This window comes from Solea senegalensis, linkage group LG17, assembly GCF_019176455.1.
Source record: "Solea senegalensis isolate Sse05_10M linkage group LG17, IFAPA_SoseM_1, whole genome shotgun sequence".
Taxonomy (NCBI): Eukaryota; Metazoa; Chordata; class Actinopteri; order Pleuronectiformes; family Soleidae; genus Solea; species Solea senegalensis.
In genome coordinates, this window is record NC_058037.1 from 17,320,119 (window position 1) to 17,334,649 (window position 14,531).

Sequence of the window (14,531 nt, forward strand, 5' to 3'; positions counted from 1 at the left end):
TTCTCCACATGTATATTACTTTATGTTTCAAACTTCCATAGAGAAGTTTCAGATTAAACTTGTTAATTGAATTTTTTTTCAGCCCTAATACACAGACAAACACATGGACACACAAATGTGTACAGTCAAACTTGTTAAAGCTATGTTTTTAGTCCTTACACACATAAATGACACATACTGTATATTTATATATATATAAAAGCTGTGTCCACTTATGATCAGGGCTGATTTAAGACATGAACGGGACAATAGCGGTATAGTGGACTCAGATTGTCCACAATACCATAATGTAAAATGTAATGTAAATGTTGAGTTAGGGATGAATGCTATCCAGAATATCATTTTTGACTGAAATCGAAAGATTTCATCATGTTTTCCTCACAAGTGTCATCTTTCCTCTGCCTAAAATCAAACTTCCAAGCACAAGCCAGGCTTCTCCCTCCCACCCCATTAAAAATCTGTCACGACAGTGTGATGGAGAGGGCATCACCTGCAAAAAGAGGATGAGAATCTAAATCAGAATTGATCGATTTATAGTCACGGCACTCATTTGCAATGCAGAGTGTCAGTCGCCACGCCTCGTGTGTGCTGAGATTTGTGTACAATGCTCCACTTGCCTTGATTAGTGAGAATGATGCACATTTGTTGCATGCATTTACATTTCATTAACTGCCGCTGTGTACCCTTTATCTTACAGTAATGGAGGCGAGTTCATACTATTACTGCCCTTGTGTAATGCGATAATAAGCCTGTTGACAGGGATGCTAACTAATTTGTGAATTAAAATGAAATGATAACTGCTGTAACCTCAATGACCAGAGAGATCTAGTTAGAAGTCAGTCAGATGTGGAACAGTGGGAAGTACAGCATATCCTCAGAAGTCTTTCCTCAAGGGGGTGCTATTGTTGACTCCACTGCATTACAGTAGTGAAGCTGTTCAATCCAGGGGATTCCCCCAACATCTCAGCATTACACAGTAGTGGGACCTCAGCTGTAGCATCACACTGTCATCACCTACAATGCCACTAGAGAAGCTGTTTGAACCCTTCACTCCCTTCAAAACCCACATATGAAAGAATGATTTCTTTTTCCAGTCTCTTGCATCACAGCATTGAGAAGTCACACACACACACACACACACACACACACACACACACACACACACACACACACACACACACAAGCACAAAGAACAACTGAGCCCACAGCTGAAGAAATAAAATAAAAGATGAAAACTTTTCTTTGCATATGTCACATCCGTGGTCTCCCTGTCGCTTTTACTTCAAACACACTAGAAGAGTCTCAGGAGAAGAAAATAATAAAGCTAAATAATGTACAGACTTCCTTTGTAAGCTTACTAGAAAGAAACTGCAATTAAAATAAGTCAGTAATGCATGTTGTGAGGCACCCAGATTGTTCTTCTTTCCTTTTATTCTTATCTACTGGACCATTATGGACACACAAATGTGATCCATAAAAGAAAGAAAGAAAGAAATTAATTCAAAGGGGGTTGAGCCACTGTTGTTCCTGTAGTTAGTAAGAGTAAGCCTTACGAATTAAATGATCTTGACAGAGAGAGAGAGAGATGCATGGATTTCCAGCACTGGAAATATATCTTTACTGCTTGAATTGTCTGTGGAAAACAAAAGAACAGTTTGCCTTATTAAAAAAAAGTAAGCTTTTTATTATTATTATTATTATTATCATTATTATCATTATTATTATTATTATTATTATTATTATTATTATTATTATTAATGCGCATGTGCAAAGTCAGACTACTTCCTGTTATCGCTTATGAAAGTTGTGGACACAATAAAAACAACACATTTTATTTTCCAATAAAAAACTAAAGACATAAAAACTTCTATTTTATAAAACAAAACAAACTAACCAAACTACAAAATGTTAAATAAAAGCTGATATTTTATTTAATAAAAATAACTAAGAAAAACTAAAATCACTAAAATCCCTGAACCTGGAAGTAGACATACTCACAGTTGAAGAAGAAATCCAGTAATGACGTACGTGTTTCAGGACTGGACTTAATGACCACCCTGAACTTAAAAGTTAGCTTAGATAACTCTTAACCTCAGCGTGAGCAAAGCTGTTGGTATGTAATAGTGACTCACTATTGCCTCCTTTCAAATATTTTACACTAATATATGCTCATATTTCCACTTGTCAGTACAGATGCAGATTATGTCTGCAAATTAACTCATCGTTTCAGCAGTAATGCAGTTGTCCAAACAAAAAATTGAGGGAAAATGTACAATTTACATGAACAACAGATCTTCAGACAGCTACTCGAAAGGTTCCTTATGTTTCTGCCGGGAGAAATGAGAAATATATAAATATAGGGTATAGTATGACTTATTCACTGTGGTCTTTAACATCAAGGTGCATTAACATTTACCTTGTAATTACTACTGCAATGCAGTAAAGCTCACAAAGGACCACTCAGAGCTGTTAACAGCTCTCTGATCATCGAAGTAGAATGGACATTGCTGGAGGTTTAAAGTCACCATGGTGACAGTTGTGCAGGTGCTACTGTACTCTAACTTCCAGAGCGGATTTACAGTATCTCACAATGTGTCTCTTGGCAATGTCAGTCAATGGAGGAGAGAGGTTCGCTACTTGCAATCATTATCGAAGCTCTTTAACATCCTCATTAACCCCTATCAACGGCTAAGTAGAATGTAATGAAGCAGAAGTGAATTATGTAGATGAATTGTCAAATGTAAAGATATTTTTTAAGGCAAAATCAAACCTCATAACTAGACTTTGTGACTGCAGACTTGTTCTGTATTAACAATGACAACCACAGTAACAGAATGACAAGGATTCAAATTTTGGTAGATGGGAACTTTTTGTTTCTTGTCTGAAGTGAGCTTTGGACTGCAGCCTGTGTTTCTGTACAGATCCCAGGTAAAGTCTATCAACGCATGGACTCAGCCTCTTAACACAGAATGCATATTTACCCTCCAGGCCCGTCCCACGAAAACACTCCCGATCAATAAATGAGATTCTCTGCTGGCATGCATGCTGTGCACAATGATACTACAGGCTGGAGAAGACTGTCACGCTCATTTAGATATACAGTAGAAGCGTCTGCTTAAGGTATCAGGTGTTTTATATAAAGCAACTTTGCCTTTTACTGTGGACTAAACAAGAAAGTACAGCTACTGAGTTAATATTTCAACCACACGGGTAGAACTGCGTCTGAAAGGCTTCATGACTAAGCTGAATCTGTGTTTTTAGGAGCAGATATAGCAACTGAGAGGTCTGTGATCCAGGTGATCTTCAGCCTAAACAAATGTCCAGATCTCGACTTCCTCACCTCCTCTGTCAGGGCAACACCAAAAGAACAAAATGTGTCATGTCTGCTGAGGTGGATTTGGGTCCATTTTGAAGGTCACGGCATCAGTAATGAGTCGTGAGACCTGATGGTGGTTGCAGGTTTCACTCAGCCAGTTTCTCTGACAGTGTGAACCATCCACCAGAGTGACAGATGAGCAGAACAGCCCTGCTTTGTCTCACAGCCCACAGTGCTAGGATGGGGCATGTCAGATGGTTCCAGTGTTGAAATAAATTGAGAATTCATGTTCCTTTAGGCCTAGGAAACATTTTTTTAAACTATGATTTAAATGAATAGTGAGTAGAATTTAGCAACATTTATTGGTGAGGTTTTATGTTGCAGCTGAAGTGCACTGGAGAAACCTATGTAGCCTTCAGTTAATATGAAAATTTAAGCAGAACTATGCATGATTGTGACCCCGTCACCCTGTGAGGTGTCAGGGGAGGCGTGAGAGGCAGGGCAATTCATACAGTGGTTAATACAGATAAATAAATAAAAATGGTCAGGTTCTCAATAGTATTTCAATTCAGGGGGGGCGTGAAAACATACAGAAAATAATGGAGAACCACTGCTCTAGCGTAATACTGTAAACAAGCCTTCCTTTTACAAAGAAGAAAGACATTTTTTATCATCCAACATCAAGCATCTCTAGGGGGACAATGCTCAGCAAATGGTCATTTTGCATTTTTGTATTCCATATTTCATGTGCATTGCATTTGGTTAATTGCCTATTGCCTAATTTAACAGCTTCGGAGTCATTGTGATGGTTAAATGTCTTGTTGTGGGGAGATTGTGGGCTGTCTTCACTCGCTCTACTGTCTTTTAGCGGAAAACCAGCCTTGCAAGATCAAGAAAGTTCCACTTTCAAAGTATGTTAAGTTTGTCCATGGTGGGCTATTGTAAAAACATGGTGGTACAAAATGGCTACCTTTGTAGAGCTGACCCAGCTCCTGAAAAAAAATTCAAAAGCTCATTTTTGGGGAATGGGAAAAACAACAATCCATTCCATCAGGTGTTTGCACACCTGTGAAACATTAAGTGGAATTATATCATTTTCAATATAAAATAATAAACAGATTAGACGGATAAAAAATGTGTCATATCTTCATGTAAAATGTTGATGCTTTTTTGGTCATTTGCCTGCACAAAGCAGCCTTTCATCCCCATGTTGTTAGAGAAGGAGGTTGCCACAGCAACAACCCTTTATCCTAAAATCTCTTAAGTGTTGGACAAATAGTGTGACCTGGCCCGGATATCTCCCCAACATCCTGCTGCGACCTCGATGGCCTGACAGTAAATCTTTGTTGTGAATAATTTACACTAATGAGAGCGAAGGAGTTGAACCAAATTCAATCTAATCGCTAGTGTGAGTGCACACACTATGCACTTTGTTTTTGTTTGTTTTTAACAACACCTACTTTACGGATATATTCATTAGCACAAAATAGTATATTCCACTTAACAGTCCATTATTGTCATGTAGTAAATGTACATGCCAATTTTACCCTAGTGTAATACTGTAAATAAGCCTTTCTTTAACAAAGAAGAAAGACATTTTTTATCGTCCAACATCAAGCATCTTTAGGTGGGGCAATGCTCAGCAAACAGTCTTTTTGCATTTTATTGTTCAAATCCTCTCTCAGTGTCTGTCTGCATGCAGAATCTTTTAATCCGTCTTCTGCACAGCTATCAAGTGGAAGGCCTGTATTCCATATTTCATGTGCATTGCGTTTGTTTAGTCATCATTAAAGCTCAACTATTCACACTGCCTGTCTGACAATCTGGTGCACGCTGTACAGGTATTGAGGGAGGAGTTGTCCCCCACCATACCTTTCATCCCATCTCTCTCCCTCTCTCTCTCTATTGCTCTCTGCTGCAATAGGCTGAAGACAGATGGAGCGGTACATGACAAAACCACCTAATTAAGAGAGTGTTGCAGCTCTGAAATTCCCACACGTGGAATTCACGGTTCCACAACCATGAGAGAACATGTTGGCAGCAAGGATAGAAGAAAAACATTTTTTTTCCCCCTGAATTTGCATCATCCATCTTTGTCTTGAAAGTGCTTGGCTTTTACTACAAACTGGGAACCACGCAAAAGAGCGAGTAACAAATAGGCTATTAAAATACACACTTTCACCTGCAGTCAGTGCAACGGGACGACATGGAAATGCTAATGAACTTCATGCCTGAATACATTTACAAGTGGAGGATGATATGAGCGTAGATACAAAAACTGTTAGACCTGTGCACTAAGAGAGGTTGTAGTCTCTACTTGACATGCTAAGATGGAACTACTTATTATGGACAGCAATGAAGGAAAAAAAACAAACGCAGCTTTACTGTACATTTGTCTTTGCCACTGAAATGCGGTATACGTGGGGAGCTGAAAGTATTATTCAATTTAATTAGCAATCATTTTCAAATTATGTGACCATTAAAGACCTTTTTCAGACATATTAGATTGTCCATTTTCCTTAAAGCTTCTATCACCCCATGAGGACTTCTGAGTAATTACAAAAAAAAAAACACTGCTGCTTCTGTATCTCCGCCTATCCCTCTACTCTCACACAAACGGAGAACAGGAGAGAGAGAGAGAGAGAGAGAGAGAGAGAGAGAGAGGGAGAGGGAGAGAGAGAGAAAGAGAGAGAGAGAGATAGCTTATGCCGTGCAAGATATTAGATTTAGATTTATGCATTGTTGCATTGTACATCTGTCTTGTAATGTTTGGAGCTGTGTGGTGCAGGAACAGCAGTGGCTGTGATGCAAGCAGGTAGGGAGGCAGTGGTTTAATGAGTGCATTCTTTTTAGCGGAGCATGTATAGTCAATATCAGATGATTGTGACTGGTGATTTGTGAGGTCCTATTGACAGTTCAGGTTTATTTTTAGCGGGGAATCCACGCCCACATGAGGGACACATCACTTTTGGTGGGTCCTTTTCAGCCGCATGTCTTGCTTTACTATTGTGCTATATGGATGTGCCTCCTCACTTATGAGCTGACAGGCTTAATTAGCATTGTGTGAACTCATTTGACAATGGGTTTTATTCAGCAGACATTTGCACTACAGCTTTTAAATTAGATTTAGTAATAACCAAGGATCACACCTTTGATTTAGCGCATGTAAATGTATTTTTATGCTGTACTTTTTTGATGTCGAATCAATCAAGCATATACTGATCTGCATAATTGTTAATGAAAACATTAATTAGTTTCAATCCATCATGGGCATAAAAGTTAAAGTTTTATTTGGAATACTGTGTAGATCTACTTCTTACTTATGCTGGATGTGACACATCCCATCTGGGGCTGTTCTGTTGTGGCCATTTTGTATCGTCCACTAAGCATTCTGGTTAATTTTGGTGTTGATGCAAAAAGTCAGCAGCTCAAATGCTGCGACAGGATCTGTTTCTTTTACAGCACTATTCACATAGACAAGATTTAAACCATCTGCAGGACTCTTTGATCCCAATTACCCAACAGACTCGTCAGTGTTTAAGGGCTTGCTGCCACCTGCAAGGAGAAAAAAAAGTGTATATATAGTCTCTGTAATACCCTGACAGTACAAATATCTAAGATGTAACAAAGCACTATATGCAACGCTGCATGACAGAGACTTTTAGATACCCTCCTGTGTATTGTGCCCTGTGTATATTAGATACTAAGGCTTGTGTTCAGAGAGAGAATTGGTCTTCATTAAAGTGAGGAAATTGGGAAAGCTTCAAAGATGTTGAAGCACCTCCATAAAAAACAGATGCTAAGTAGCTTTTTCACAGATACTTTGACTAAAACTTGACAAATAATGTAATAACTGTTATAACGTCTCACAAATGAATACAATGTTATGAGAGGGATCTAATAATACATACTTAGTTTAGGGTATAATATTTCTTCCTATAAGCTGATGACGACTGTGTGAGGTTTGCTGAACATTGTAATGCGTGGTGTGTTTAGTGCAGAGTTATTGAATATAGAATATAGTCATATTTGTCTCGTCTTGTTCCTCTTTAATACTCGTTCATACTGCTGATATTCTGGGATATCTCATGGTTTGTGTAGGAGAGGAAAAAATAAGCCGTGGGCTTGAGCCTAAACCTTTTTTTGGTTACTGTTTGTGTGTATATTGTGTGAAATGGATCCGTGTAAATTTGGTGCGTATAAATATTTTAATATGTGAGACTTGCATGTTCACACAAGTGTTATGCCTTGCACTTTGTCGTGTCTAACCAAAAAGAAATCATCATCAAGGTGTATGCAGAAGAAGAAGAAGTAGTCCAAATAAAGTACCTGGCATTCTGAATTAAACATGTGTTAAATCAGTGAGGATGAAGGGTTAGATTTTGCTTTAATGCTGCAGCTGTTGCAGGTGTGAGGTGCTGTTATGAGGGCATTTTTGTAAGAAGCTTATTTTTTATTCTGTTTTTTAAGCTTTCCCTTCAAGTTATTTCCTTTTTCTCCCTTTTTGTGCAGGAAGGAGTTTACACCTCATGCATATACTCATTACAGTTCAAGTGCATAATATATTGCATTGTCAGGATCATTACATTAGCCTGATTATGGATAGATATGATGATACTTCTCTGTCTCTGAACGACTACACATGGAACATAAAGTAGTGTCCAATTTTGCTGTGGTTACATTGACTTTCCTACACTTTATACCCACATCTTGACTATGGTTAATTTAAGTATTTATATAATAATGATGCACAAATTTAAACGTTTTGTGAAAAGGTTGCGGTGGTGCATTCAGCATAAAATCAGTTACAGTTACAGAGCTTCCCAAACTTCAGTGTTTTGAGGCCCCTAAAAAATTTGAGGCCCACATGCAGTTTTTTACATTAGCGAGAATGTAACACAACATTGAAGTACACAGATAACATAGATGTTAGAATGTTTTGTCCAAATTATAATTCATGACTTTTACATTCAGATTTTTCTTTACTAGAATAAAGAATATATATATTGTATAATTGTGTCAATGGAAGATTTTTTATTTCCCTATCTGAAGACGCATTTTCCAAGAGGTCATAAAGTGAAGAAACTTAGTTTGTTGCAGTGAAACTGAAAACATCCCACACATTATGTTGTTAGCTGAAGCGTAACAGATGTCTCAATATTCAAACCCACACCAACAATATACATGCTCTACATATGAGGCGTGAAAGGAAAATAAAGGGGTCAAACTCCCGTCGGTTTTTGTTTTTCCTCACATTGCTCACAGAGCAGTGATATACTGTATGTGGCACTTTTACCACAGAAACAAAGGAAGTGCTGGATGAAAAGGTGCAGAGAGGGATTATATGTTTTTGGTCAGTTTACATGGCTGCTCTTGTGTGATTTGAAGTGGAACTTGAAAGAGAAACACTGTTATTAAAACCCAGGCCTCTCATTATTTATTTCAGACCCACAAAACCAATGGTTTTCCTCGCTTGTTTTAATGTCCTGCTGTATAACATGCACACATATGTGTGCAATGTACAGATGTTTGCAAAAAAATCCATCAAAACCCTGAGGGGAGAAAAATTTTCGTCTCTATACGGGACCTCATCCTTTGTGTTGACTGTTAGTGTGGGAGGCTTTACAGGCTGCTGCACAGTGAGCAGTGATGGGCTTTAAGCTCCCTATTTGGTGTTTTCTTTCCGTGTAAAGGCGTACAGAAGAGACTGAGTCTGTGTCCATGGTGTGTGGCTTCACCACAACATCAGCCAGTGACTGCCTACCAAAGAGAGAGCAGCAGCAGTGGGAGGGAGTGGGTGGATATCAAAAGGTGAAATACAGCTTCTACTGCAAAGCTCTATCCAACTGCATATGATTTTGTGTCAGATGTGAGGTCCAACACTCCTTTTCACTTATATAATGTTTGCTGCTATCCCTGCATGTGTGTGTGTGAGCACAAACTTGTTACCATTAAAGAACCGTCTTCTTTCTGCTGTCTCTGCAGTACTGCCAGAGAGACAACACATTTAATTACAGTAAGACGCTTTAGTTATTTCTTTCCAGTAAATATTACTTTTCCTACTGTGTGTTCATCGTTCGCGAGTGTAAGGTGGTGTGGTGGTTAGCACTGGTTTCTTACAGCATGAAGTTTGAGGTTTTGCGCGTTCCTCCTTGTGTTTGAGCAGGTTTTCTATGGATAGAGAGAATACACAGTGCAAATACATGCAGATGAGGATTAGACTCTGAATGTCCCATAGCTGTAAATGTGAATGGTTGTATCTGTACCCTGTGCAGCTGGTGACTTATATTCAAGGTGTACCCATGCGCTACATCAGTGGTTCCACCTGTACCACCTGAGAAATGTTGAGCACCATTATCAGCAATGTTTTTTTTCACAGGAGGCAGATTTATTCCCAAAAATAAACTCATTATCCTCCTCTTCCTCACATTTACTTCACACACACACACACACACACACACACACACACACACCGGTATAGATAGAAATAGAAATAAGATTTAGATGGAGTGAGAGATAAGGTGACTGTAATTGACTGGTTTATACAGTAGTACCATCAGAGGAAGCACTTGTACCACTGGTTTGAGAACCATGGCACTACATTAACGTCAGCAGCGATTGCTCCAGCTTCTCCCAAGAACCTCACAGGATAAGCGGTGTAGACAATGGATGACAACATGAATGAGATTGTTTTTGAAGGTATTGTCACCTTTAACATCAGGTCATTTAAACGACTAATGTCAACTCACTGCAGCTCATCATCTCTGCCTGTGCATCTCACGTGAAGGTTCCTTTGCTCAGCACTTGGTTGATGAGGCACACTCTGAGGAAAGACTGGCTGAGCAGGTTTGGCTTCTCAAGCTGCTTCAAAACCAGATAAACAATTATATGAAATCTTAAAGAAGAGTTTTTACAGTATGTCTAACAAAGTAACACAGACAAAAAATCAAATGCAAGGTGTATCAAACACTGTCTGAGACACAGAGGCTTCCCAAATCTCTCTACTTAAATGTAACCCGTTAATCCTAATCCTATCCCAGTGTAATTGTATCCTCATCTTTTCTAATATAACACTATACAAATTATAGCAGACTTTAAATGTAGTCTGGAAATCTGTATGACATGTGACTTTAAACAAGGCCTAAAATAATAAAATAATCCAATTCAGTGACTTTTGTTAGTATCAGATGGATGGATACTGATTCTGTTGCTCATCCCTCATGTTTTTTTGTAAATGAACTGCTGTCCTCTCGTATCATTGCAAACCTTTAGAGAGATGTAATGTGTTGACATCATGTCGGATAACTTTGAAACTGCCCTGATTTGATTTGGACTTTTCCCAAATGGATTGGGTACATGTTTTTTTTCTTCCACCAAACATCCGAGGTCAGACATTAATTTAGAGGTTAGTGCTAAGGAACAATCTGAAAGTAATAAGGATTGATTAAGAACGGATGTTTTTTGCTCAACGGCGATCGATAAATCATTTCAAGGATGTTATGTTCAGTGTGATTCATGCTCTACAGTTTGGCTGCCTGTTGCTGTGTGCTCCCCCATGGCATTCGCTGGTTGTGCATTAGTGTGGAGGAGGAAGGTCTCATTTATTCCAAGTTATGCAACCATCTTGGGAAATGCTGGTCAGGCGCTGACTGTAACACAGCGGCAGAGCTTAAACTTAGCACACTGGTTTCCCAGAGACTACAGCAAGCCAGAGACAGAGAGAGAGCCCCCACACACACCTCTTTGGCACTGGCCAGCATCTCTCCTCCCTGAGAGTGACATCGTTGTCCAGGGGAAAAAAAAAACTGCATCAGGTGCTGAGAAAAGCACGTTTAAGGCAGAAAGGAAAACAGTCTGTTGATCATGCACCAGAATAGCTGTTATATAAGCTGTGAAACAGGAAAGCTCCTATTAGCGTTTCATGCACTGCAATGTGAGCAAGGGGGGGAGGGAATTTGAAATGCTACAGTATTGTCATTGTGAAGACTAACCGCTATCAGTCATGACAGTTATAAGAATTGTATTCACCGTGAATTATGTTAATTTTTAAAAATCGTAAATTGACTTGCACACAATCATCTCAACTGTAAAAGTCATCTTCTAGGAGTTAAAAGTATATTACGCAAATGAGCATCATATGTCATCAGAGATTAAGAAAACAGATAATGGCATCACTGGAAAAGGTACAGCTAATATATATACCCACAAATTAGGTTAACGTTTTTGTTTATAGCTCCCAACACTTTGATAACCATGTTGCCAGAAGAGGGCAGAAGCTATAATCAGTCTGAGGACAGATGCTGATGTAGCTCATTTTCTAGTGGACACACAAGTAGTGACAACATTCAAAGTTTCAAACAAGGTCTCTCTCTGTCTCTCTGCTGCTGGTGGATATTTCACAAACAGTATGTTGTTTTTACAGCCTATTGTTGTCATCTCTTCTGTGATAATATCTAATGATAATGATTGAACACTTTCAATCTCAGTCTGATGCCGACATGCCAAGATTAACCAAGAGGTTTGATGTTCAAGAAATAAAACAGATGATGGGACATATGTGTGTATGCTTATGTGCATAAACCAAGTGTAACACTGGATAAAAGAGAAATCTTCCATGACAACCAATTTTATGCAGTGTTTTGAAGGGGATTGCAGTACTGTTTTAAACACTAAGGGCTGCAGTTCTACATAGTTTACAAATGGCCTCTTTAATTAGATTATACTGTCAGGACATGCACATGTGCAAATGTGCATGGTAAGGTTTTCAAAACTATATTTATCTAAGTACAAAAGTGCTCTTTTCCAAAAATAAAAGGCCTACTTTTCACCTGGTAGACGCCGAGTACAACAACCAGTTGGACACTGAGCAGTTTGGGGTTAAGTGGCTGCTCAAAGGCACTTTCCCTCTCACTTCATTCCTTGATTTATTCTGTTAGCATTTTTTTTTCTCATGTAGATTTGCAGATATTATAACTGCAGAAAAAAAAAGAAAAAAAAAGACTACTCTGGGCTTTAGTCCAGGAACAGGTTTTCTAGTAACCGGGTTTGGTTTTCTCTCAGGGAGTGAAACTGTTGCAGAATAAGAAGTAAAGATTGTATGACCACATGGAAGCTCGAATAAGCACATCAAATACTTCAGAGTTCACCTCAGGCAAAGGAGCTGGAGGCTAGAGGTGCTGCATAGTTGCATCAGCTCATCGTATGGCGAGTGGGTGGTGGTGTCCAAGACGGAGCTGAAAACTCATCCTTCATTTTTGCTGCTGCCTGCAGGCTATTCAGACTCAGACCTATGACACAACTAGGTTTTTATTTTATTTTTTTAAACCAGTTTGTTGAGCCTGCCGGCATCCCCTCTCTTAATGTCACCTCCCCTACATACTGAGAACAGTGCACTGGCCACTATGTATTAGGAGAAGAGGCAGAGCAGTCTGTTGCAAATATTTGATGACATGAGCCAACGCAGGCAGTCAGTCAGTCAGTCATTGTTTGCTTGTGTCTAGTCCTTTTTTTTTTTTTACATGATACAAACTGCACCACCTTCACATCTTTACTATAGTGAATGGAGACAGGTGTCACTGGCCTTTTTCTCTGCTGGGAAATATCCCACAGGCTTCTTCAGTTCACAAAAAATTGATTCCGAGGAGAAGCGTGACATGAGTCAAATTTTATCGTGTACAGTTTTTGCTTTTTTTTGCAGTGTAGAGGCTTTAAACTACTGAGGAGTTGTCAACTCAACTCAGGCTCATTCGCATTCACCAGACAGAAACACTCCTGCAGGATGAAGTGATCTAAGCTGCCATTCAAAATGTTCCCAGGCAAAAGGCATCAATCTTTGTGCTGAGTCTAGACAAAGTCTAACGAACATTTAAAGAGGCCACTCAAATAAAATAAAATAATAATAAAAAAATCTTATACTGTATTTGGTTTCTTTCAGATTTTTTTTGTTGTTGTTAGCATTAAAATTGTTCATTGCGAGCCTTGATGTCAACTAAACAGTGTTAATAAAACTATTTTCATGAGGTAAAACTGCAACGATACAGAGTAAATGTCCAAGATACTTTAAAGGTCCAGATGGGAAACAATTACTCTCGCTGATTTTTCCGTTTGGGCTGTGGAAGCTTTTGTAAAGCAAGGCCTTCACCTATCAAACCCCTATCAAGCCAAATACTAGGGCTTTCAAAACAAAACAATTTTTATTTATGAAGCAGTTATACGCTTCAACAAAATACCTATGGGCAGTATTTTCATTTCTGCCAATGAAACCTCCTAAATGTTACACACTGGACCTGTATGGAGTTTTTTTCAAGTATACTGGAAAGTAGTCTCGTGCTTCTGGACTGTGATATTACACATAAGTAACAACATTACATCTCAGCTGTATTCACTTGCGAGTTGTAGAGGGAAAATGGTAAAGTAATCATTTTAAAATGAATTGGCTGATAACAGGAGACAGCAATCTGGGTTGAAAGATAAGTTGTTGAACAGCTGATTATGGGGTAATCAAACCACCTCCTGAGAGTTTATATAATCATAATCTAGAAATAACACAGAGACAAACACTCTGTGGTGTGTCTTATAATTGTGTACTTTGTTTCTCATAACAGAGCAGTTTCTAATTAGTTAGAATTTTGAAAGACTTGTAAAACAGTATCAACAACTGGCTGAACAACCAAGCTGCTCATGGAATTTAGATAAATTGTCATTTCATCCAAGTAGCTACACTGTACACATGAGGGCCAAACACTTCTGTATTGTGTGAGCTCTTTATTTGAACAATCAAGATCAATATTTAAAGGTGCCAAAGTAAAGGTCAGTCAGAGAATGGTGTGAAAAGGTTTGATATACTGTCACTATTGATCATTTGTCAAATTAGTGGCGACAGATAAGCTGGCAGAAGGGACAGTGGCAAGAATCATGGATCATACTAGTGAAACAGCACCTGTTTTCAAATAATGTCAAAGTCAACACTGCACACACTTTAAAAAGAAAACACATTCAAGTGTGTCATTTTCTACCATGGTTGCCACAGTATGTAGCAAAGCAGGGTTGGCTTTAAAGTTGCTGTCTTCATTATATCGTTACTGTGAATAATCAGAATTGGAAAGGCCATAAAATATTATGACTGGTCTTTAAACAAGTACAACAAGCAATCTCCACTTATTGTTCCTGCTTTATGATGTGCAACAAAATTCAAGTTTTAATTGAATCAGGCCTC